This window comes from Panulirus ornatus, chromosome 58 (assembly GCF_036320965.1).
Source record: "Panulirus ornatus isolate Po-2019 chromosome 58, ASM3632096v1, whole genome shotgun sequence".
In the NCBI taxonomy this organism is placed as follows: Eukaryota; Metazoa; Arthropoda; class Malacostraca; order Decapoda; family Palinuridae; genus Panulirus; species Panulirus ornatus.
This window is the reverse complement of record NC_092281.1, coordinates 13815561-13838938: the sequence shown is the minus strand read 5'-3', so window position 1 is coordinate 13838938 and position 23378 is coordinate 13815561. Positions and strand designations below refer to the sequence as shown.

General features: G+C 48.3%; 1 protein-coding gene and 2 non-coding genes across 5 annotated transcripts in view; all 3 read left to right on the top strand.

The window, feature by feature from the left end:
* Positions 1–23378, top strand: part of LOC139766550 (uncharacterized) — a 261997-nt gene that overhangs the window by 106275 nt on the left and 132344 nt on the right. The gene's annotated exons all lie outside the window — the stretch shown is intronic.
* On the top strand, positions 21013–21085 carry TRNAA-UGC (transfer RNA alanine (anticodon UGC)). Its single transcript has one exon. It is a non-coding gene; the product is annotated as a tRNA-Ala (tRNA).
* TRNAA-AGC (transfer RNA alanine (anticodon AGC)) lies at positions 21093–21165 on the top strand. Its single transcript has one exon. It is a non-coding gene; the product is annotated as a tRNA-Ala (tRNA).

The window sequence follows — 23378 nt, the reverse complement described above, 5'->3', positions numbered from 1 at the left end:
TTGTGCTGCTCCCTGAGCCTCAGCACTGCCATAGGTTCTTGTGCTGCTCCCTGAGCCTCAGCACTGCCATAGGTGCACTCCCTGCTGTTCGCGCCCAGCAACGCCAGCACTTTGAATGAGGGAGGTCGAGTCGTCCTCCAGATACTTTAGTTAAATTCCCAGCATCTGTGGCAAGAACAGTTCTGTTTCTTTATTTGTTTACGGGTGTCTTTATTTGTCCGTGGATTGTCTTAGTTTTTGTTTTTGCCGTTGTTTCCTCTGCCCCGAAGGCCAGGTGAGCTTATGCTGTCGCAACGTGTCCGTCTCTGCTAACACTACAGACTACATCCGGTCTTCTCCGAGAGTACAGGCACCATTGTGTACCACACTTGGCAGGTGATGGTCTCTGTGTGGTGGTCCTCCGTTGAAAACTCTGCGCCGGACGACCCAGACCATCACACAAGACCACTGCTGTGAGTGATACAGACTCGTGTGTGTCTTTTGATTATTTCGTTTGGTTATGATAAATTTTCGTGGACTGCTCGGGAATCCTTTTCTTCTAATTCTAACCATTACATTTTCTTCTGCCGTCTGTGAGAAAACAGCGCGTTATATGGGGAGGGAAATGTTTTGATTTGCCTTAGATGCATTTGTTAAGAAACTCAAACTCGTGCTCTTTCCATTGTGGGTTATGTTGACAGTTTGCAACATGAACGGCGTGGCGGATGTTAGGCAAAACACAGGAGAGGAATGACGCGGAGTGGGATAGCCAAAACAAATAATATTCTGTTATATTTCTCTCTTGTGTCTCCCCTGATGATGTGATTATTACACGAAAGTGCACTTGGGAACTTTTCGTGTTTCATTTTCCCCGTGGACTCATAGGAATATATATATATATATATATATATATATATATATATATATATATATATATATATATATATATATATATATATATATATATAATATATTTTTTTTTTTTTTTTTTTTTTTTTTTTTTTTCAATTTTCCAAAATAAGGAACAGAGAATTGGGCCAGGTGAGGGTATTCCCTCAAAGGCCCAGTCCTCTGTTCTTAACGCTACCTCGCTAATGCGGGAAATGGCGAATAGTTTGAAAGAAAAAGAAGAATATATATATATATATATATATATATATATATATATATATATATATATATATATATATATATATATATATATCTTTCTTTCTTTCTTTTTTCTTTTAAACTATTCGCCATTTCCCGCGTTAGCGAGGTAGCGTTAGGAACATGGCTCACATTATCTGTTGCTGCTGTAGTCATACAGACTGGTGCTGATGCTTTAACTACGGCCACTGCTCTGGCCACCACCATCACTACTACTACAACTACTGCCACCATTACCACTACCACTACTACTACCACTACTACTATTACATTACTGCCACTCCTGCTACCAGTACTACGACCACTACCATCACAGCTACAACTGTCCGTGTTCCTCCTCTATATTTGGTTGGAGTGAGTCAGCCCCTCCTCCATAAAGATAGGTCCGGAGCGGTACCTGAAAATCAGAACAGGTTTGCGAGGGGCTCGCCATGAATGTGCTGCCCACGCCACCACCCTTGACGGGGGTGGTGTGCCACCTCCTGGGAGGTATAAGACGTCCAGATGATGCCTCAGATGTCCAGTTATGTCAGGTGAATGTCACCCTACCTCAGGTGATGTCCGGATATGGCGGACGAAGTCTCGATGTCTCAGTTGAGGGTAGAGTGCGTCAAGATATGACAGATTACATCGCAGTGCGTAAGACGTCCGAGTGTGTCAGGCGATGCGGGTGTGTCGGCATGTGTCTACTGAGAGTCAGATGTGTCAGATGATGTTGGGATATGCCATGTGATGTCACAGTTTGTCAAAATGTTGGCAGTGGATGTCAGGTGAGGGCAGGTGATGTCCCGAACATGGCACATGATGTTCGACGATGTGAAACTACGTCGAGGTGGTGGCAGGTGGTATACTCATCTGTCATTTAACATCGCAAAATTTTCGCCTTGGTAACACACACACACACACACACACACACACACACACACACCTGAGAAATATCTCCCCAAGATATCTGATTCCATGTCTGATGTTTGTCTACTTTAGTTTATGTACTTCGATGTTTACACAGTTTCACCACACCAGGGCTAGGCGAACGCCCCGCCCCCTTTCCTCCACTGTGTGTGTGTGTGCAATGGCTGGGGCATCTTGATTCTTTGTTCATTTGTTTTATTGTATATTTCATTCTCGAGAGAGAGAGAGAGAGAGAGAGAGAGAGAGAGAGAGAGAGAGAGAGAGAGAGAGAGAGAGAGAGAGAGAGAGAGAGAGAGAGAGAGTTGAGCCTTATGCAATCTGTTCTGTTCTTACCAAACTCAGACTTTCGGCGAGTTTTACATTTATCGTTTATTCTTTACATTCTTGTGGTATTGTTATATCAAATGATCGGTCGCTGCTCATTTTTTTTTCCTTCACTTCCCTTCGGTGCAGTGATGGACCACATACCCCCCAAACTCAGCCCCTTACTCCCTCAGCCATGCTGTCATTTACATTTTCCTAAGACAAGTATGTTTAGCCTTGAAATAATAATCGAATACAAAATCGTTTAATTTATTTTTATATTTTTTTTTTCATCTCCATCAGCGAAAATTACTAGTTTCGCGAGAACGAGTTAGTACGGCAGGTGGCCGCTAGGGGCGTGCGGCGGGGGCTGAGCAGTGAAGCGATGTGTCTGGCTACGTAGTGTCAGTGTCCTCTGAGCCGTGGTGGAGTGAGTCCGTTGCAGCGTTGCTCCGCGGTTTTATGTCTGTGGAGACGGATAATTAAAGTGATTAGAGACTTGAATACGAACAATACACAGAGGCTTGACTTATCTTTACGCTGGAGTAAATACATTATTTCTCAAGGTAAGAAAATCATGGGCTTTTTATTTTTTTTTTTCTAAACGTTAATCTCTTGCCTTTGATTAGAAAAAATATATAGCAGTGTTTCCCCTTATCTGCAGAATAGATATACGTAGATAAAGAACTCGAAAATGATGTTTCATTTGTTCGTGTGTGACTTAGGATTCAGCAAGTAACGAGAAAAACTTTGTAAATAGCTTTGTAATGGGAACTCGGAGAAAAGTAAGTTACTTGAATAGATATTTGATTTGCGACCCCATTGTACGGACTTGATAGAAGCTGATTCATGTGGTGGTTGGAGGGAAGGGCGTTTCTAATGATTACAGAGATAAAAAGTATATATATATATATATATATATATATATATATATATATATATATATATATATATATATATGTGTGTGTGTGTGTGTGTGTGTGTGTGTGTGTGTGTCCCAGGATCCCTTTCCAGAGACTCCTGAGGCCCCAAAGCTACGCTATTTCCAGTAGTGGGAAAATGTGAACTCCATCAGGGTGAGTTCTTTGACGGGACTTCCAAGTGATGCAGCCTGGCCTCAAGTAATTTTTCGCTCGTTGGTACGCAAGTGTGTTTACAGCAACACTTGTGTACCAACGGCGTCTTTGTTCCGCTCTCATATATATATATATATATATATATATATATATATATATATATATATATATATATATATATATGGTTAGATAGGTGGATATTTATGATTAGCTTAGGACCACTTCTTAAGATAGTCCTGATGTTACCTAGGATCACTTTGTATAGACTTTTACAACCCACTGCGCTACTTCCATTTGCAGGGAAACGAGAACTCTTTTTGAGTGAGATGTTCTTTGATGAGACTGTACCCCTAATGATAAAGCCTCGCCAAAGATGACTTTTCACTCACTCGCTGTTTAACCCTCGCAGGCGGAGTCCGGTAGCACACACACACACACACACACACACACACACACACACACACACACACACACACATATGCATAGCTATATGTAAATATGTATGTATATATAACGCGCGTGTGTCCCTGAGCATTGTTTTCATTTTTTACACATTTTTATAAAAATGTTTGGAACGCTTTGTGTGTGTGGTTGGGGGTAGGCCTAGGACAGAGGTAGCCCCGTCTCTTGACCGGGCCAGGGGCGCCGTCTCGTCCCTTGGATGGGCAACAAGGACTTTCTGGACCCTTCTTGCCCACCCCTGAGGTGGGCAAGAAGGAGCACCCTGACCCTTGATTGGACGACAGGGGCCGCCGGTCCGACCCTTTGGTGGAGCAAGCGGGCCCCGGTCCGAGGATTGGACGGGCAAGCGTGAGCGTCTCTCCCAACCAACCCCAGCTAATCTTATTGTCCAAGTCGGGGAGGCGAAGACTGCCCAGGATGTGTTTGCGCGAAGATGAGGAAAAATTAGGTACAAGATTAGAAAGAAAAGTAGAAACGTCAAGACGCAGTAGGAATGAGTGAACGTTTATGAGAATAATGAAACCGATATATATATATATATATATATATATATATATATATATATATATATATATATATATATATATATATATATATTTTTTTTTTTTTTTTTTCATACTATTCGCCATTTCCCGCAATAGCGAGGTAGCGTTAAGAACAGAGGACTGGGCCTTTGAGGGAATATCCTCACCTGGCCCCCCTCCGTTCCTTCTTTTGGAAAATTAAAAAAAAACGAGAGGGGAGGATTTCCAGCCCCCCGCTCCCTCCCCTTTTAGTCGTCTTCTACGACACGCAGGGAATACGTGGGAAGTATTCTTTTTCCCCTATCCCCAGGGATAATATATATATATATATATATATATATATATATATATATATATATATATATATATATATATATATATAGAGAGAGAGAGAGAGAGAGAGAGAGAGAGAGAGAGAGAGAGAGAGTACACGATGAATGGCAACGTGGCTGGCTTGAGGAGAGTTGGTCAGCGGTGAATGGGAAGACAGGCCTTGTGAGAAGACTTAGTTAAGGGTAGGACGGGCCCCAGTAAGAGAGACGGAGGTTGGGATAAAGCGAGTTCAGCTGCCTCCCTCGCTTTTACCGTCAGCCGGTCACATTAAGCCAGTGCTTAAAACAGAAATCTCGCCGAGGCCTGCGAGTGTTTATTTTGTGTTCTATCATTAGCAGCTTTGAGACTTAACGATGTGTTGAGCACATGATTGGTTGGTATGTACATAAATGGTAGAAAAGCTGTCGGCAGACTCCAGAACGACGACAACAGGTGGGCTAGTGCGCCCGATGCTGCTTCGTCATTTACGGAACGTCCGCGGCTTCGAGCTGCTTCGTTTGCGGCGGTTGTGATAGTGAAGGCAGTCCCATTATTATTTTCTTTTTCATCCGTCACGTCTCCCACTAGTGACTGGCACACACCTGGACATTGGAGTGTATTGCCTCCTGCCGATGGTCCGTCACCGGCGGTGTCGTACGTGTTGAGGTGGGCGGGGTGTGTGTACCGCAGGTGGTGCTGCTGCGGGAGGGCCGGGGGTACCGCTCCGCTCCGGACGGACGAGGGGGACTCGAGACTTGTCTCTCAAGTCTCAGGCGACGCACCCGACGACTGTCTCGGCCAGACCTCGCGATAGGAATCGCTCGATCTGAAATATCGTGCAGCATGATTCATCATTCTCTCTCTCTCTCTCTCTCTCTCTCTCTCTCTCTCTCTCTCTCTCTCTCTATATATATATATATATATATATATATATATATATATATATATATATATATATATATATATATATAAATTCAAGAGCCGACGGGTTTTTTAAAAGATTTTTTTTTCTCTTTTTTTGCGATCTTTTCGAGTATAAATGACATTTTCACTTGAGAGCTGTAATGGTTTCTTTCAGAACTGGGGGGAACAAAAAAGTATTTGATTTGCCGTGAAGGGGACGAGATGGTTGTATGTGTAGGTGTGGGAATGTGGTGTGTTGTGGGACCCGGTGGGTGGGTACGTGAAACTTCAGATGACACTTGGTGGTGGGTGTGTGGCACAGCATCCGGGGGCCCCGACATTAGAACTCCCTCACCTCTCCTCACCGTAACTCATCTGCATTTGAAGTTCGGGGTTAACCGCGGAATGCTTGCAACACTCCCGCAGAGTTGGTAATAGTAGGTCATTAGGGAAGCCAAGTAATTCTCCATGATGGAGAGCTCAGCATTCGTTCCCTCCGAAGGTGGGGCGCTGCCGCATGATGCAGTGTCGTCTTCGTCGCCAAGTTGGTCACACCTGTAGAGACTCTGTGGCGCATTTCTCCCTAAGTAATGCTGACGAGTGTTTGATGTCTTAGGGACCTGTTGTCTTCCGCTGGTGTGGTAAAGTTATTATTATTATTATTATTATTATTATTATTATTATTATTATTATTGCTGTTATTATTATTATTATCATTATTGTTATTATTATTATTATTATTATTATTATTATTATTATTATTATTATTATTATCCAGGTTAATAATCACTTGGTACGTGACATCACTGATTGTAGTCGTAGTAATAATGACTATACTACAGTGAAGATGGTGGGCTCGATTGTTGACTCCTTGCTTAGGTCATCTCCGTGCATTGGTAATGTTTACTTCTGCTGACCTGCATGACTCGACGCTTGCTTGATCATACCAGGAGTCTGGGTCTTATATTTCCTGCTGATCATTATACTGAGCTTAGGTGAGGGGTCACACACTCTATGCGGTCATCACCTCAATCTTTATATATATATATATATATATATATATATATATATATATATATATATATATATATATATATATATATATATATATATATATATATATACCGCTGGTATGAGGGATAAGAAAATGGGGTTATCATTCGGGGTTTACGTGCAGGAGGAAGACAGTGTCGGGAGGCCGGGTTAGTTAGTGATGGTTCATTGAGCACGTCGTCACACGGGAGCGTCCGCAGTGTCGGCTACACCGGTACCGGGCCACAGGTGTGTACTGTCCGACAAACTACAAACTCTCGGATGGCGTTGGTGTCGCACTCGTTCCTGTGATACGTTGTGGGATGGCGACCTATGGGTTAGCCCCAGCAACGGCCCACCCTGGCTGGCGCCTGCGTTGTCGGGGTGCTTGTGAGGGTGCATGTGTACGTATTATCTTCACGAACTCGTTCCCGCAGCGGAGTGCAAGAGGCGGCGGGGTGGGATGTGTGTATGCCGGACTGGGCCGGCCGTCGGGTGTTGCTTAACGATGTTACTGTTTGATTTCTCTCCAGTGGAAAGCGACACATTAAGTTTATTAACAGCGGATTAAAGAGGTATTTCTCGTTCACTTTCTTACTGCCTGTGTGTGGTGTTGCGTTAACGTCGGAGTGCCGGCGTGGCACACACAATTGTCATGGTGAGAGTGTGACTCGCGGGGAGGGAGCGTCGCCGTCTGTAGATCATCGTGCATGTGACGTCCCAGAGGTCCCGCAGTAGGAGACCGTGTTGTTTGTCTTGACTGGTGACCATCTGCTGCATCCCTCGCCCCTTTTACTCTCTTCCCCCTCTCCCTCCATCTCTCAGAAGGAGTGGTTGTCGTCCTGTCGCTAGCACTCACTCCTCCCCGCTCATGGCACATCCCTAGCTCAGCCACCACCACCACCATTGCCCTGATGTATTACTAGTGTGGTAGGCAGTGTTGCCTTCTCCCGCACATCTGTCTGACGACGAGGAGTGGCTGGCAGGGAGGAGTGCTCATCGCCTCGCCGTTGGGGTAAACACTTCACCTGTTGCGTCTGAGGCTTTCACAACAGATTACCTCGCCAGGTGACAATGAACTGAAGTCGTTAGTGAGCAGGGACTCATATGCACATGACGCAAATTAGCACACGCACATATACGTGTGACGTACACACACACACACACACACACACACACACACACATGTCTGTAAGTGGAAAGTTTGAGAGTTGAGAGCGACACTTATGCGTGGTTTAACACTATCTATCTTACAGTTGTTGCTCTAATGAACTGCTGAACAGACTGGAACAATGCTTGGGTGGGTGGGCTTATTGTACACCCTGTCATCACTGCCTCCACACGCCCTGCACTTCAACTCCTGCACTACTACACTGCCGCTACACAGCTCACCTCCCTGTGTCAGAGTCCAGTAGAAAAAAACAAGTGACGTCAGGAACCAGTCAGCTCCATCTCCTGGTCCTCTGTTCTTACAGACAACCCAGACCTCCAAAAATGATACCGAGAACAGTGATCACTTGGTAAGAGACGCAGAACGAAGTCATCGATATGGAGGTCTTGGGGCAAACTTCCTAGTGGAGGAGGGAATGGACGTCTGACGAACCTCGTCTTCCATCGCTTATGATAGACACACACACACACAAAAAAAAGCTGAGGACGTGGAGGATGACGTGGTCGCTCCTACAGATTTTCATAACTGACTTTAAAAAGGCGTTGAGAGGTGGAGGCTGGGGGAGCTGGTGGTTTGTGTCTTGAGTGCCATGCATCTTGATGTTCGTATGTATTTATCATATTTCTCTGGCGTCCCGGTTTTTGTTACGCCGATGAGACAGGCTCACACACACACACACACACACACACACACACACACACACATAGGAGGATGAGACTGTATAGCCCCTCACGCCGGGTTTGTTCTGTGACCACTTGATGTGTAGACACCAGGTGTGTGGTGGGGTCAGAAACACCAGGATGATGGCGGTGCAGACCAGCGAAGGCCACGAGAACCAGCTGGCAGGGAAATGTCAACACGGTGCTGGGCGGTGAAGACAGGTCCTTGCTTTACCACCTCCACAACAAGAAACCGCCGGTGGCTGTGTGTGTGTGTGTGTGGAGTAGCTGCTACACAGGTGGTGGTCATACGCGATCGGTTACCAGCTCAAGGACCTGACTTTGGCCCCAGAGGAAGGATGTAGTGTGGGGGGGGGGGGAGGTAGTTGGCACCACACGAACAGTTTTCACACAAAAAAAAATCGCAACGAGGAAACGTTTACAATCTTGCGAGCGGCTGCTGTTCATCTTGGTGGAGGTGTGAGGTGTGTGTGTTTCCACGTCTCGTGGTGTTCCACGTAGGTTAGAGTCTCGCCTTCGTGGATATTCGTCCTGAGGGTGAGTGAGAGGAACGACACGGGTCTCCTCCTCCTCCTCCTCTTCCTCCCACGGAACGATGGTTCAGCTTGACCTCGCCGCCCGCCACTGCTGAGTTCTCCCCCACCGAGAAACCGACTTTTTGAGACCTTTTTTTTGTGTGTGTGGGTTTCCGTAAGACGCTGAAAAAAGGAGCTTCGTTTACCTCTTGTGGTCCGGAAGGTTTCTGGCTCTCTCTCTCTTTTTTGTCTCTCTTGATGCTTGAACTTTCCGGTCGGCGTTGTAGCTCTCTCTCTCTCTCTCTCTCTCTCTCTCTCTCTCTCTCTCTCTCTCTCTCTCTCTCTCTCTTTTGTCTCTCTTGATGCTTGAACTTTCCGGTCGTTGTAGGAAGACCTCTTCCTCCAGAGTTGTCGTCCTCGCGTTCCGAGCAAGGGATGGTGGCAGGACGCACGTGATGGTGGTTGGTAAGTGGTGTCTGAGACATGAAGGATGCTTCCCACTTGGAGAACACAGATCAGTAATAATTATCCACAGTGCTGAAGACACGAACAAGTAATAAGTTAAATGGAAAAATTCTTGCAGTCAGGCTTCCACTGCTTGGAGAAAAGAGGGATCATGACTGACGCATTACTCCCACAGGAGGGTCGTGCCTGCTTTGTTCAGTCCTTCTCTCCGTCCAACAGTACGGTTCATTTGGCTCGAGCCTTCTCCGCCACAGCTGCCCTCGGGTCTCAGATACTGGAGGGTGAGGTGACGCGGCGCCGCATCTCCCTGTATCAGAAATAACTAAAGGGGATTCTTGTTTTGTACCAGGGAAATTTACCTGTGGTGGCGTAGGTACAGCCCCGGCGGTGTGGGTCAGGTTGCTTCAACCTCGCCGGTTGGGTGGGAGTGGTCTTGGCCAGTGTTCCCAGGGTTCGCAGCTCTGCCCGAGATAATGAAGTGTTACGGTGCGGGGAATATTGATAAGAAACACAGCTCGCGACCGGAATGACGATCCTGCCAGTCACTCTCCGCTGCGGTTGATGCTGGAATAAAAGAGACAGTAGTGTGGTCAGTGTTGAAATTGAGGACGCTACATCGGTAGTCTAGTGCCAACCTTGCGCTTCCCTAAGGAAACTGAGGAAGGAACTGTTCGAATTCCTTTAATATAATCCTGCAGAAGCCTCACAGACCGTCCTTAGAATCTAGTTCGTAACCGAGCCGCATTAGATGATAGAACTGACGAATCCGAATTTACTCTCCGTACGGTGAATGGGAATGGGACGTGGAACCAACTGGATAGAGGACAAGCGATCACGCGTGTCCAGGCGGGCCTCGGGGTCCCTGTGGTCAGGTAGGGCCGGGGTCTCTGCGCCTAATGAGGCCTGACGGATTACTGGAGCACAACTGGCGGTGGCCTCCGGGTGGAGGTGGTCCCTCCACCTACAACGTACGTGGCGATCTTTAGATAACATGTGGAAGCTGGAGTGGTAGGTAGGGGACATATGGTTGTGGTATTACTGGTGGTGGTGGTGGTGGTGGTGCTTGTAGGGCGGGTAGTCACTGAGGAAGACGAACCAAACGTTCAGGTGACTAGAGGGAGCCGTGTGCTGCCGCCCACGGAGGGAGAGAGGGATGATCACGAGGGAGAGGGAGGGAGGAAGGGAGGGCAGAGGAGACAATAGTCGAGGAAAACATCGAGATATAAAAACAACGTCTTGAGTGACGGGTCTTGAATGAAACCAAGGCTGATGGACAAAATTTTTCATTTTGTAATTTGATCGAAGAGGGAAAGAAAAATGAGATGCTTGTGTCGTGTGTTCATTATATTACGAAAACAGGGAGTGACGGAGTGGTACGGGCTCCGGATTTAAATGAATGTGGGTTGAGGTGGGCGCTAAGGTCGCAAAAGTTCTATTATTAGGCCACTGTATGTTGTGTGAGATAGAAGAGCATTGTAGATCAGTGTGTGTGTGTGTGTGTGTGTGTGTGTGTGTGTGTGTAATGAGGTGGAGATGGGTTACCTCTACATCTCGTCGTGACTTCCAAGCGGTAAACGTGACAGAGCCACGCGTTGCCAACACGAGCGAGGCAGCAACAACCTGGTGGCTCGTGCGCTGTGTCGTTTAACAGTTAGCTCTGCGTACACAAGATCTGACCAGAACTAGTTTAGAACTATTTGATTAACTCGTTTCGTCGCCAGACGTGACTTGGATTGTCTCGGCGTGTAAATTAAAGAGACGTAACCTCTATAGCTGACCGGTGAGTGTACACTGTGTGCGATGAGGGACGCGAGAGCTACTCCTACGCAGCCCCACACCACACCCACGCATCCTCACACCCACACCCACGCCTGCCCCGCACCCTGTGTGTGTGTGCATGTTCTCACCTCGACCCCCAGGACCTTGATGTGGAGTCACCGGGAGGCAGCTTGCTTCTCACTCCCTCAGGGTAGTTCTCACAGTGGGTGCTTGATGGAAGACAAGGTCAGAGATAGGCCAGGTGCATGATGGAAGACAAGGTCAGTGATGGGTCAGGTGCGTGATGGAAGACAAGGTCAGAGATAGGCCAGGGTGCGTGATGTAAGACAAGGTCACAGGCCGACCAAGTGGGCGATGCACACACACACACACACACACACACACACACACACAAGTTTTCATGTTGCGTTTTGATTGTTTTCGAAGTAATTACATGTTTCTAGCGTCGATCAAGTTCTCTGTGGACGGTCAGAAGAACCTCACAGAAACGGGTCTTGTTTCTTTGCCCGCTCATTTGTTTCCCCCCTGATGATGAGACGCACGTTGCTGCCATGACACTCCTCGTCTTTTCCTATCGTGATTTATCTGATCTTTCTTTCCTTTATCCAAGATGGTGCCCCTGGAGGATGACCTGATAACACATTGGTACTTGCATGGAGTCTTCTCAGCCTTCCTTTGTTTTGGGGGAATCTTGATTGTCCATTTCCCTTTCGGATCACCTGAAGATCCAGCGTTTTTTCTGAGGTGAGTTTAGCGCTCTCTCTCTCTCTCTCTCTCTCTCTCTCTCTCTCTCTCTCTCTCTCTCTCTCTCTCTGGAGCAGGAGTCTGAGGAATGGTCCTTGGAGTGTGTACTGAGGGACCCACGTCACATCAGACAGGTAAGGGACTGCCCTTCCGTCCCAGCCATGAGCTGAGGGCTCGGGGGATCTTAGCCTCCTGGGTCCATTGTTAGTAATCCTCGTCTTATCCTCGTGGGATCGGGAGCTCTTGTCCCTCTACGTCCAGTGGGTCGTCATTCGCCCGTGTTGTGAAGTCTGTCCAGGAGAGAGAGAGAACCTTTGGTCATGTCTTCAAGTTACCACACGTTTCTAAACGCATTCACTCTTAAAGTGGATCTCTCTCTCTCTCTCTCTCTCTCTCTCTCTCTCTCTCTCTCTCTCTCTCTCTCTCTCTCTCTCTCTCTCTCTCTCTCTCTCTCTCTCTCTCTCTCTCTCTCTCTCTCTCTCTCTCTCTCTCTCTCTCTCTCTCTCCTCCGCCTCAGTTCTCATGGTCCCCAGGAGGTAGATGGCGCAATCTATGTGTCAGATTACTTGTCTCAAGTTTCCCAGGGTGATTGGCGTGGGGGGGAACAACTCGGCAGGAGAGAACGAGCCGTGACTGCGATTTTCTCCTGTTTGAAATATTGCCTCGGGAAACCTGGGTCACTGATGTAGGTACGGGCGGAGGTTGTGATGCAACACACGCATTGTGGCAGTTGCAGTGGTGGTGGTGGTGCAGCGGGTCTCTGACGCGCGTGTGACGGTGGCTCTGTGAGTTCCTGAATATTTTAGAAGCTGTTGCGATAGAGCGACTGAATTGCGTGGAGGTACGCGATTGTGCTGCCGGAAATATTACCTCGCTTAGAAGTGATGTTGTTGGTGAGGCTGCGTGCAGTGATTCAGGGGGCAGTGGTGACATGTTTACGTGCGAGTTGGTCGTCGTGTGTTAATGTGTCCTGGTGGGGGTGGAGAGAGTTCGTATCCCGCGCTGGTGCGTTGCGTCGCTCCTCTGTCCTCTGTGTCGCCAATCACCTCGTTTCCCGTGGGTTATGTCCATCACCTGCAGGCAGAGGTCCTTGGCCGCTTTTTAGCTATCCTCGCTGACGCTTTTTACGTGAGAAATGTCGTGCTGTTCTTCCCAAGGAATCACTTTTCTTTTTTTTTCCAGCGACTCTGCGTCTCCTGCAGGCTGGTGCAGTCAGAGCCGCGGGCACTCGCGGTCCTTGCGATTTGTTGATCATTTTCTCTCCTCAAGTGCCACATGTGGTGTACCTGGCCCAGGTACAGTGAATGGGCACTCCCAGAGTACAAATGGACCACTTGAAAATATGATATATGTGCCGAGGTTAGGCCCGTGTGCCGGTTTAGTTTAAATGTGTAAATTGAAACTTAATGATTTCAGGTCAACAATGCTATATTGTTTCATAGGTAATGTGAATTCTTATTTATAAAAACTTTTATTCATTGTTAAGCTAAACTGGGGTTATATTCGCCCAGTAAAGTGTTCATGTTATCGAACGATATTTCTCACTTTCGTTGTAAAGAGCACCTATTCGTTGTAGAATTCCTTATCGTAGAATCAGTCAAGCATTTCGCAGCGAAAAGCAGCGTTATGAAGCATAGCGCTGCAAAAGTATGTCGATTTCTCCTATGTCTCAAATTCTAGACACAAAATGTCTCGATTATCTTTTATATAAGTTTCTCGAAGCTTCAGCGACAGAAATCGCTAGCGAATCATTCTTCGGGTTTTTTTTCCCCGATGCTCGCGAGTGTGTCTCCTGAAGGTGAAGACTCGAACACTCTCAGGTGAACACTCTCCTGAAGGTGAAGACTCGAACACTCTCAGGTGAACACTTTCCTGAAGGTGAAGACTCGAACACTCTCAGGTGAACACTTTCCTGAAGGTGAAGACTCGAACACTCTCAGGTGAACACTCTCCTGAAGGTGGAAGACTCGAACACTCTCAGGTGAACACTTTCCTGAAGGTGAAGACTCGAACACTCTCAGGTGAACACTTTCCTGAAGGTGAAGACTCGAACACTCTCAGCTGAACACTTTCCTGAAGGTGAAGACTCGAACACTCTCAGGTGAACACTTTCCTGAAGGTGGAAGACTCGAACACTCTCAGGTGAACACTTTCCTGAAGGTGAAGACTCGAACACTCTCAGGTGAACACTTTCCTGAAGGTGAAGACTCGAACACTCTCAGGTGAAGACTCGAACACTCTAAGGTGAAGACTCGATTGTACAGCTGATATGTCCAGCTGTTTGATTGATCAGGTTCAAGACGAAGACAAAAGAATGACGCATCGTCGAGTGTACATGTGACTGATCACAGCGGGGGTGGGTTCAGGTGGTCGACCTGACGATGATTTCGGGTTTCATAGCTTCAGTTTTTTTTTCCCCCCTGGGATGATTGTGTAACTGGTAATGTGTTGGTACGAGACGTCGTGGCGATCTGTTCACAGCTTATTACAGTAGTGTGTGTGTGTGTGTGTGTGTGTGTGTGTGTGTGTGTGTGTGTGTGTATCAGGTCCCTAGCGAACAAGGATGGTGCAGATTGGTCAGACATGAGCGATTTCGTCTCAAACCCTTGCTGAAGATCTTTTATGAAATGGTGGTCCACTAACTGGTAGACAGATCTGTCTCGAATGATGGTTTCCATAAGTTTTCCATAACGATAATTTCCGGGCACGTGACCTAACATCTTTTTTTTTCTAATATGGGTGTTGTTACATTGGCAGCCTTGCGTTCATCTGGAACTTTTCCCTCAGTAAGTGACTTACTGAGAAGGGCAAGTCATGAACACAACCATCTCATTTTCCGCTTCTTACATTGTTCTCAAGTAAAAACTTAACCGGTCTATTGACTGAGTTATGACTCTCTCGTTTCTGACATAAACTGTATAAGACTCCGTAGGGTTTCTTTGGCTACTTTTCATGAGCATCAAACGCTTCGTGTTGATGTTTGATTTGTCTACTTCGTCTCCTTTCTCCGCGCAGATGTACATAACTTACTCTTATTGTTGTTGTTGTTGTTGTTTGTTTGTTTGATATGAGCTCGACAACTGGCATTTTTTTGTTTCTATTCCACCGTTCCACCTCCTTGGCTTCGTTTTAGAAATAGATCGTGTACTGCGCATTGGCACCTTTGTTCCATTCGAAAGTTCTGCTGAAGCCTGTCCAGGCTAAGGTCGTGTCACTTTCAATGCCCGCTTCATCACAGGTTTGCTCGTCATTAAAATCATTCAGATCTACACGTTTAAATTCGAACAATTTTATCTTTTTTTTTTTTCGTTCGCGACTGTCATGTTGACCAGCGTAATTACATGCAGTGTTGAAAGCGACTTCAAAAAGTAATTTGTCAGAGCTATCAGTTGCACCAAATTTTTTTTTTTTATCCAACTTCAGCATTATTAATGAGGTCTTCGCTTGCAGTTAGAGGTGAATCTAATATGTATTCGCGTCGCGAGTAGGTTTCTCGACCAGTTGGATTAAGACACTTATCAAGCGACATTAGGTAGAGTCCGCGCCCGGAGCTAATGGAAAGGGACTCTCCCCATTTAGATGCTCGGCATATTAAGAAATCTCTCTCCCACTCGGATGGCGTCTCGCTCATTACGACTTTCGGCTACGCGATCGTACGATTTTTCTGGAGTCTGTGCGGAGGCTTATTAACTAGTCCTACTATTATTTTCTTACGTAGTAGAGAAATCTCGCTTTCTCTTCTGCTGTCGTGACACAGTTCTCCCAGAGTTCCGTTGCTGGCCTTCGTTGTTGGCCTTATATCGCCTCATATCATCACCATCATCTCCCTGGCAGCAGCAGCAACACAAGTACTTGATCCAAGACCGGCTTCAGCAGCTAGCCGGGCGCCCTTCATTCTCCCAGGGCCAAAGATATGACCTGGAAATACGGGCGATAAGAGGTCTTCCTGTTGACTCTTCCTTGTGGGTATTTGGGTGTTGGCGGGGTTGCGGGTCGTCGGTGTGAACGATTAGATTTCTTTATGGAGTGGAGTCAAAGGGTTGCCTCTGTACCGTAAGCCTGGTGGTATAGTTGCTGCTCCCATGTGATCATCGTGATGAAGGAGGGCTTTGTACTTTGGGTGACCTTCTGAGTGACTAGAGGCGGCAGTTCAGCAGAACATTAGAACTCGAGAGACGGCTCTCAAGGGATGAGACATTTTGCCTTTGTTTACGTTTAAGTGTATTTCCAGAGACTGCTGATTTTCTTACTGACGACGAGTCACTTCACCCAGACCATATTTTCAACCTCTTTTCCCAGTCGTGTGGGCTTCCGACACCTCACACTGCAGCGTGCTGGAACACCAGAACCGTTTCATTTCAGTCCTTCCAGCACCCTTACCTGTGAGCCCGCTTTGTCTACATCCTCTCCCAGCATTCCTGACCCCCGTCCTCGTTACTGCCTCATTACACCTCCCTCCTCATGTCCTCCATCCCACCAGTTCTAGTCTCCTCACAGGCCTTATCCCACTAGCGTTGATACCCCCAGCAACCCTCGCTCTTTCAGCTTATAATCTGAGAATCTCTCAGGCTTCATTATAGCCCTCTGCTGGGCTTAACAGTGGCACATCACCTGGCCCTCATCCCGGCGACTGTACCTCTCTACCTTGTCCTGTACCCCGATGCCTCATCATCACCGCCGCCTCCCTCATTCCTCACGACTCCAGACTGTCTACACTTAATGCGCAGGAGGTATTTCCTGGAGGGGAAACACCTGTCTGGAGGCAGCACGAGAAGGCGGGTGAGACACCGTCGGCGTGAGTCGGGGGGGTCGAGGTAGGGGGAGTTCTCGGGTGAGGCGGGGCGAGGGAAGGTTACCCGGGAGGACGGGGAGAACAGACAGGCTGGTCCACGCGGTCGTCCAGGAGACACCCGCCAGACGATTACTTTTCTCTCGGCGGACTCGGCTGGCGAGGGGCCAGAGCCACGCTTGATTACGAGAACCAAGACGACGTAAGCGCTTCACAGCAAAGGTGGTGATGCGCTACGGGTCAGGAGGACCCCTAGAGAGCCGCGTGTTGAGACTGTGATATATCGTAGCAGAGGGAAGGACATCGAGAGGGGGACACGGGCGGTGTGTCTGGAAATACTGGCCACCGTCGTGACGCAAACTCACAGCCTGCCCGACTCCCTCCCTCTCTTTCTTCTCTCCCTCCCTCGCCTTCCACCCTCAGGCCTGGTGTGCGGGATGATACTACGGCTCAGAGAAGTGCGCCTCCCCCACCCCACAGTTACTCAGGCGCTGTCTGTTACCGCTCTTAAAATATCCAGCTTTTCATTATTTATTCAGCTAATAGCTGCTTCTTTTCCCACATCACTTGTGTTAGTGTGTGTTCGCCCATCCCTGGGGGTTGTGGTGGGCAGGCAGGAGAGGCGGGTTGTGGTGAGGACAGACCATAAACCATTACTGTTGTCTCGTTTAATAGTTTTCCTCCGGCGATGACCGGCTGGCCCACACTCTGAACTTGCTGCTGGAGATATGGGAAAGTCTTTTTCTCTTAATATTCACTCACAACACGGATCATCTGTATCACCTAGGATATACATAATTCTAAATGCTGTGGTAAAGAAATACGTATATTTAAGGAGTCTGATCATTGATTCATGCACATCATTAGGATGGTGAAGTGTTAAGTGATACTGCCACGCTGGTGGGGAGATGCAGGATATCAAGAGGGAATAAGAGTCGAGCTTGGAGTGCTCTGTGGGGCATCGTGGAGGAGGTGTGTAAACCGGGGAGTTGTGCACGGGGCTCATCTATTGCCGTGGGTGAACCGTCGGCAAGGAGCGCTGAAGACTTTGTCTCGTAGACTCGGGCACGCGGGTTCGATGTCCTGCATCCACCCGTGCAGCCCTCGGCTAGACTGTGTGTGTGTGTGTGTGTGTGTGTGTGTGTGTGTGTGTGTGTGTGTGTGTGTGTGTGAATGTGTGTGTGTGTGTGTGTGTGTCGTTGTGTGGCTGTTTAAGACGACTGCAGCAGCAGCAGCAGGATGGGGTGCCGCGTCGCCCGCTAGGAAAAGTGGGTTAAAGGAGGAAAGTAGGAGTCTTGTGGCTGGAGGATTTCCCTCACCACTCCCGGATGAGACGGCCGGTGAGGTCCTGGGCCCTGGGCTGACATGGCCCGGTGCAGGGACACCGGACCAGGAGAGAAGACGATACAGAAGAGAATGAAATGGACTCGTTTTTAATGCAGAAAAATACTTTAATATGATTATTACTGATTATTTAGTGTTCAAAAACTTTGGCTTTTAACTAGCATAACTGGAAAATATTATGTTGGGTAACATGTGGTTATGATGTTGATTGATATTTGGATATGGTTATTTGTACACCTTTTGAATGCATTTCTTGGATGGGGTAGCTTCCCTCCCGCATACGAGCCCCATAATGGTGTACCTACGCCGTCTACGTCGAAGAAGAATGTTGATTTACGTCAGCCGTGCTGAGCACAGGGAGAAGACGAGGTTGCCAGGAGAGCATCGTCCTCTGCGTCAGGGAAGACGTCGGTACGCTTGAGGAACATGAGGGAGAGAGGAACTGGTGACCTTGGACCATGATGGTGGTGGTGTGTTGTTGGTGCGGGCGTGGAGCGGCTTTACGACACGACCACCGGCTTACTGCTCCTGGGGAGGGTAGACGTGGTTTACCCTAGACGAACTTCACCCACAGTCGTGATATACCTTTGACGTGATCTGCCCAGAGTGTGTCCTACCCATGTCCCGATTCACGAAGACATTGACTCGGTCTGCCGTCCGGGACGACCAGTAAACTGTCGTGGTTTCGTCCAGTTTACTCTGGCGGAGAAGAAAGCTCACGGTTCATGATGATGGAAAAGTGGATTTGATAATGTAAGATTTTTCCCTTGGCCCAACGCGTCGTGTGTAATGGCTGGCTGTGCCCCGGGCCGCTGTAGTGCTCCTGGTGCCGGACCAAAGGCTCTCAGCTCCGCCAGAGGGCCTCACATACCATGTTTTCTCTCTCCGCCCCATACAGGGTTCGCGATGTTGATGAGGCTACTTATGCAGCATGTTGCATGTTGAGTTTCCTGCCGCCTCGGTAGGAGCCGGACGGTCTGGCAGCGTGTATTTAACATGATGGATCAGATCCTCCGAGACCTCCACTGGTCTCTTCGCTGAAGGATCATGGTATACATGTTTGCCATTTTATCTGGACATTTTATTACTACACGGAGGAGGCTGGAGCACCTGTCTGGTACGCTGGCTGCGGCGGCTTCGGGTCATGTGAAGGTGAATGTGTGGGAAGAGGCCGAATTACGCCAGTGGTAGTAGTTATCGCCGGTTGATCAAGCGTTCTCAGGTCGGTTGATCAACCGTACTCTGGTCGATTGGTCATCCGTACTCTGGTCGATTGCTCAACCGTACTCAAGTCGATTTCTCAACCAGAAGCTGGTCGATGGATCAGCCGTATTCTGGTGGACTGATCAACCGTACTTTGGTCGAATGATCAACCGTACTTTGGTCGGGTGATCAACCGTACTCTTTCAGATTAGTTTGTGAGTGAATTTCGATTTAGTTAGCTGAAATATTAGGTGTCTAAGTCGATAGTATGGTTAAAGGTTATATACATAACTAGGAGTCAGATGGAGGCAAGCACAGAGGTTACAGTGGGTATAATACCTCGACTTACGAGGGTGAGGGTTGGACGCATGGACTCAGAGGGTCCTCGTTCTGTTGGGGGTACCAGGAGAAGCAATGACAACGGCGTTGGAGATAACAGAGGAGGAGGTCGAGGCTGCCTCTAGACGCTAGGTCTCAGGGGTCAAGTCATTCATTCAAACGAACGGAGGAAGGAAAGTAGTTTCTTGCCCAAGACCAATGTGACGAGAGCTTAGGAGGTGGAGGCGAGGAGGGTCCCCTTGCATCAACCTACGGACTGTAGCGGTGCGGCTCCGCTGCTCCCCAGCAGCAGAAAACAAAAACTCGGGCTTTCGCTGGAGGAGGTGTCAGGCCAGCTGGGGAGGAAACTGTAAGGACAGGAGTAACAAACCGGGACACGTCATAAAACCTAATAGCATGGGTGGGTCAGCCATCCCGGGCGCCCCATGTGGTCCACTCCTACCAGACGGCTGCAGGGGCGTCCCGGGGAGGAACTGGACAGAGTTCTGACCGGTGTTCCCCTCAGAAGGATGTCGACTGTTGCCATAACTTCCTCCACGATATTGTTCGTCGGCCGGGAAGGTGGTACATCAGAGAGCTGTTCTTACGAAGAAAGTTGGGCGAATGTGTTGTGTGGATCGCGTTGTATTGGGAAAGAAAGGTGTTGTGATTGTCTGTATTTTGTGAGCGAGTGCGATGAATGGCGAGGCCTGGGAGAAAGTGGTGACGATTTTCTCCCTCATGCATTTTGGCTTCCGGCGACTGGCTGAAGCAGTACGGAAAGATGGAGGTCTTGTCAGGTCTTCCCGCTTTCTCTCTCCCGTTTATCTTTGTCCCCCCCCCCCCTCTCTCTCTCTCTCTCTCTCTCTCTCTCTCTCTCTCTCGCAGAGAGAGAGAACTTTCGCAGAATGAAAACGGTCATAGTTGACAAATTTAATGTTTGCAGGTACCCAGCGGGCGTCCATCTGCGTCCTTGTTTGTGTATAGCGGATCGAGGCCACGATTATGTGGTTGACGTAGGGAGGGAGGGAGGGAGTGTGTGCGTGTGTGTGTGGTGGGGCGACCACAGCTATGTGGCCAGCCTGGCACATTTGCATGGCGTGATGATCCTTCCGGAGATGACGTGGGGAAGGGGCTCGCTTGGGGACGTGGGAAGAGAGGACAGTAGAATTAGGGGTTCAGTGAGTCGTGTTCTTGAGAAATGGTTGTTATATTTATCTAGGGACGGTTGCCATCCCAAGGTGCTTCTGCGCACACACACACACACACACACACACACACACACACACACACACACACACACACACACACACACACACACACACACACACACAAACACACACACACGCACAGAGGGTGTAGCTCAGCGGTAGAGCGTTCGCTTTGCAAGTGAAAGAGCCTCGGGTTCGATCCCCGGCACCTCCAGCCCCATGGGGATGTAGCTCAGATGGTAGAGCGCTCGCTTAGCATGCGAGAGGTACGGGGATCGATGCCCCGCATCTCCATAATTTTGTTCAAGAGATTGGGTTCCCTTACGAGTGTAATGCTCTCACCCCTTCCAGTATATTTACTTGAAGGGGCTGGATTTTCATAGGGGGCCCCCAAGGTAGAGCCTCCTTCGGTGGATCGATGATTGTTTGACTGGAAGGGGACTCTGGACGAGTGTCGGAGGAACCTGTTCTAAATGGGTTGAGGCAACCAGTGGTGTGCAGCAGGAATGTGAAGTCTCTGTGACCGCTGTTACTCGTCGTCAGTGTCATTGACTTAACAGGAGGACTGAGATCATACCTGAAGATGATGATGATGATGCGGTTATGGGAGAAGGAACGAACGATCAGGATTGCATTTAATTCACAAAACCATTTAGATAAGTGTCGAGAGCTGATGAGGTACATAGTTGATGAAGTCGAACCCAAGTTAGTGCAGAGTCACGAAGATGGGAAGCAGTGGAACAAGACCTGTATTTAGCCCTTGATCTGGCAGGAAACAGACTGCATGAATGTGTGTGTGCGTGTGTGTGTGTGTGTGTGTGTGTGTGTGTGTGTGTGTGTGTGTGTGTGTGTGTGTGTGTGAAAGTGACTTTAAGGTGGACGAAGTGGGAGAGGATCGCCAGAATACCACATAATCTCCGGGTAATTGTTAAGGAGGCAGATAATCTGCTTGTCATCTTATAAACTTCATTTTAAGTACGTAAATAAGGAAATGTTCAGTGCATCAGTAACAACATAACTCGTTGATTGGGGTATACGACTACTGTGATGGTGTGTAACGTAAGGGGTCTGAGGTACGAGGAGAGGGGTGAGAGTTGTACATTTCCACGATAGTAGAGAGAAGGGGAGGGCGTGATTATTATGTAAGCCATCATGTTTATTTACTCATGTTGACGACACAGTAGGACGCCGAGGAAGAGAGTTTTCAGCATGGATTTGATGGTAATGGTGGCGTAGGGTCTACAACCATTGGGTGCGGAGATCTGAATAGGGAGGTGGGAAGGGAGCTTTTGTTGATGGTGATGGGAAGGTTGTGGCCATGAGGGGTAGCTAAGGATGATGGGAAGGTTGTAGCGGGTAGTTGAGGATGATGGGAAGGTTGTGGCCATGAGGGGTAGTTGTGGCTATGGGAAGGTTGTGGCCATGAGGGGTAGTTGTGGCTATGGGAAGGTTGTGGCCATGAGGGGTAGTTGTGGCGATGAGAAGGGGTGGTGATCGGGGTTTTGATAACGGTTGAGTCACACCTCTGTGCCAGGTTGAAGGCCAGGTAACATGGGGTGTGTGTGACAGGTCGTGGTGACCCGTCAATGCCAACATGAAGCGGATTGAGACCCTCCAGGAAACACAGCGTCGAAGGTGATTATCATCCCCGATTAATTCTTGAGCACAGGTCGCTCTGCCCCCACCTGTCTGTCATACATACAGCGCGCAGGTGTTCCTCACCTGCGACTCGTCGGTTCCTGGTTGAGAAGCCCACATGCTCTACCGTCAACACACATATGACGGCCCTGAGGACTTGTTTATGCCACATTTAATCGTGTTTACTCGCCATGTGTATACGACAACATCTTTTTTTTTTCACTTCTTCATAGAAACTTTGATCGTTGATGTAGGTATTTTACCCACGTTGGAGCGTAATAAAACTTTCAAAGATATGAAGCGTAATTAACGTTCGCTGAACACCGGAGAGGTTGGAGAGCCCGCCCTCTTGCCAGACGACCAGAACCGCGTTCCGCCTCTACTTTACCTGTGACATAACCACTTGAGTAACGTGTGTCTCACCTGGTGAAAGGCGCCGTCCAACAACCAGGACTTAACGCTGTATGGAATGAGACAAGTGTGAGAAGTTAGCGGTGGCCGGGGTAGCGGCGACGCTCTGTTAACTCTGGGTTGTGTTGTGTCGTTGCCGCTGGCGATAGCAAGGTAGGTTGCGTCCAGCGAGGTACATACACTGCCTCAACATCATCCTGTCTCCTGCTGACTTTTCTGCTCCTGAGCCATACCTTTCTCCCATGTCATCTGTCGCCTGACTCTCTCTCTCTCTCTCTCTCTCTCTCTCTCTCTCTCTCTCTCTCTCTCTCTCTCTCTCTCTCTCTCTCTCTCTCTCTCTCTCTCTCTCTCTCTCTCTCTGTTTCCATTTCTCTAGTATACCTGGTGCTATAAGGGAATCTGTCGCTCCGTCTTACTCCGTAGAGCAGAACTGCTACTCACTCCCGCCAGAATGCCAA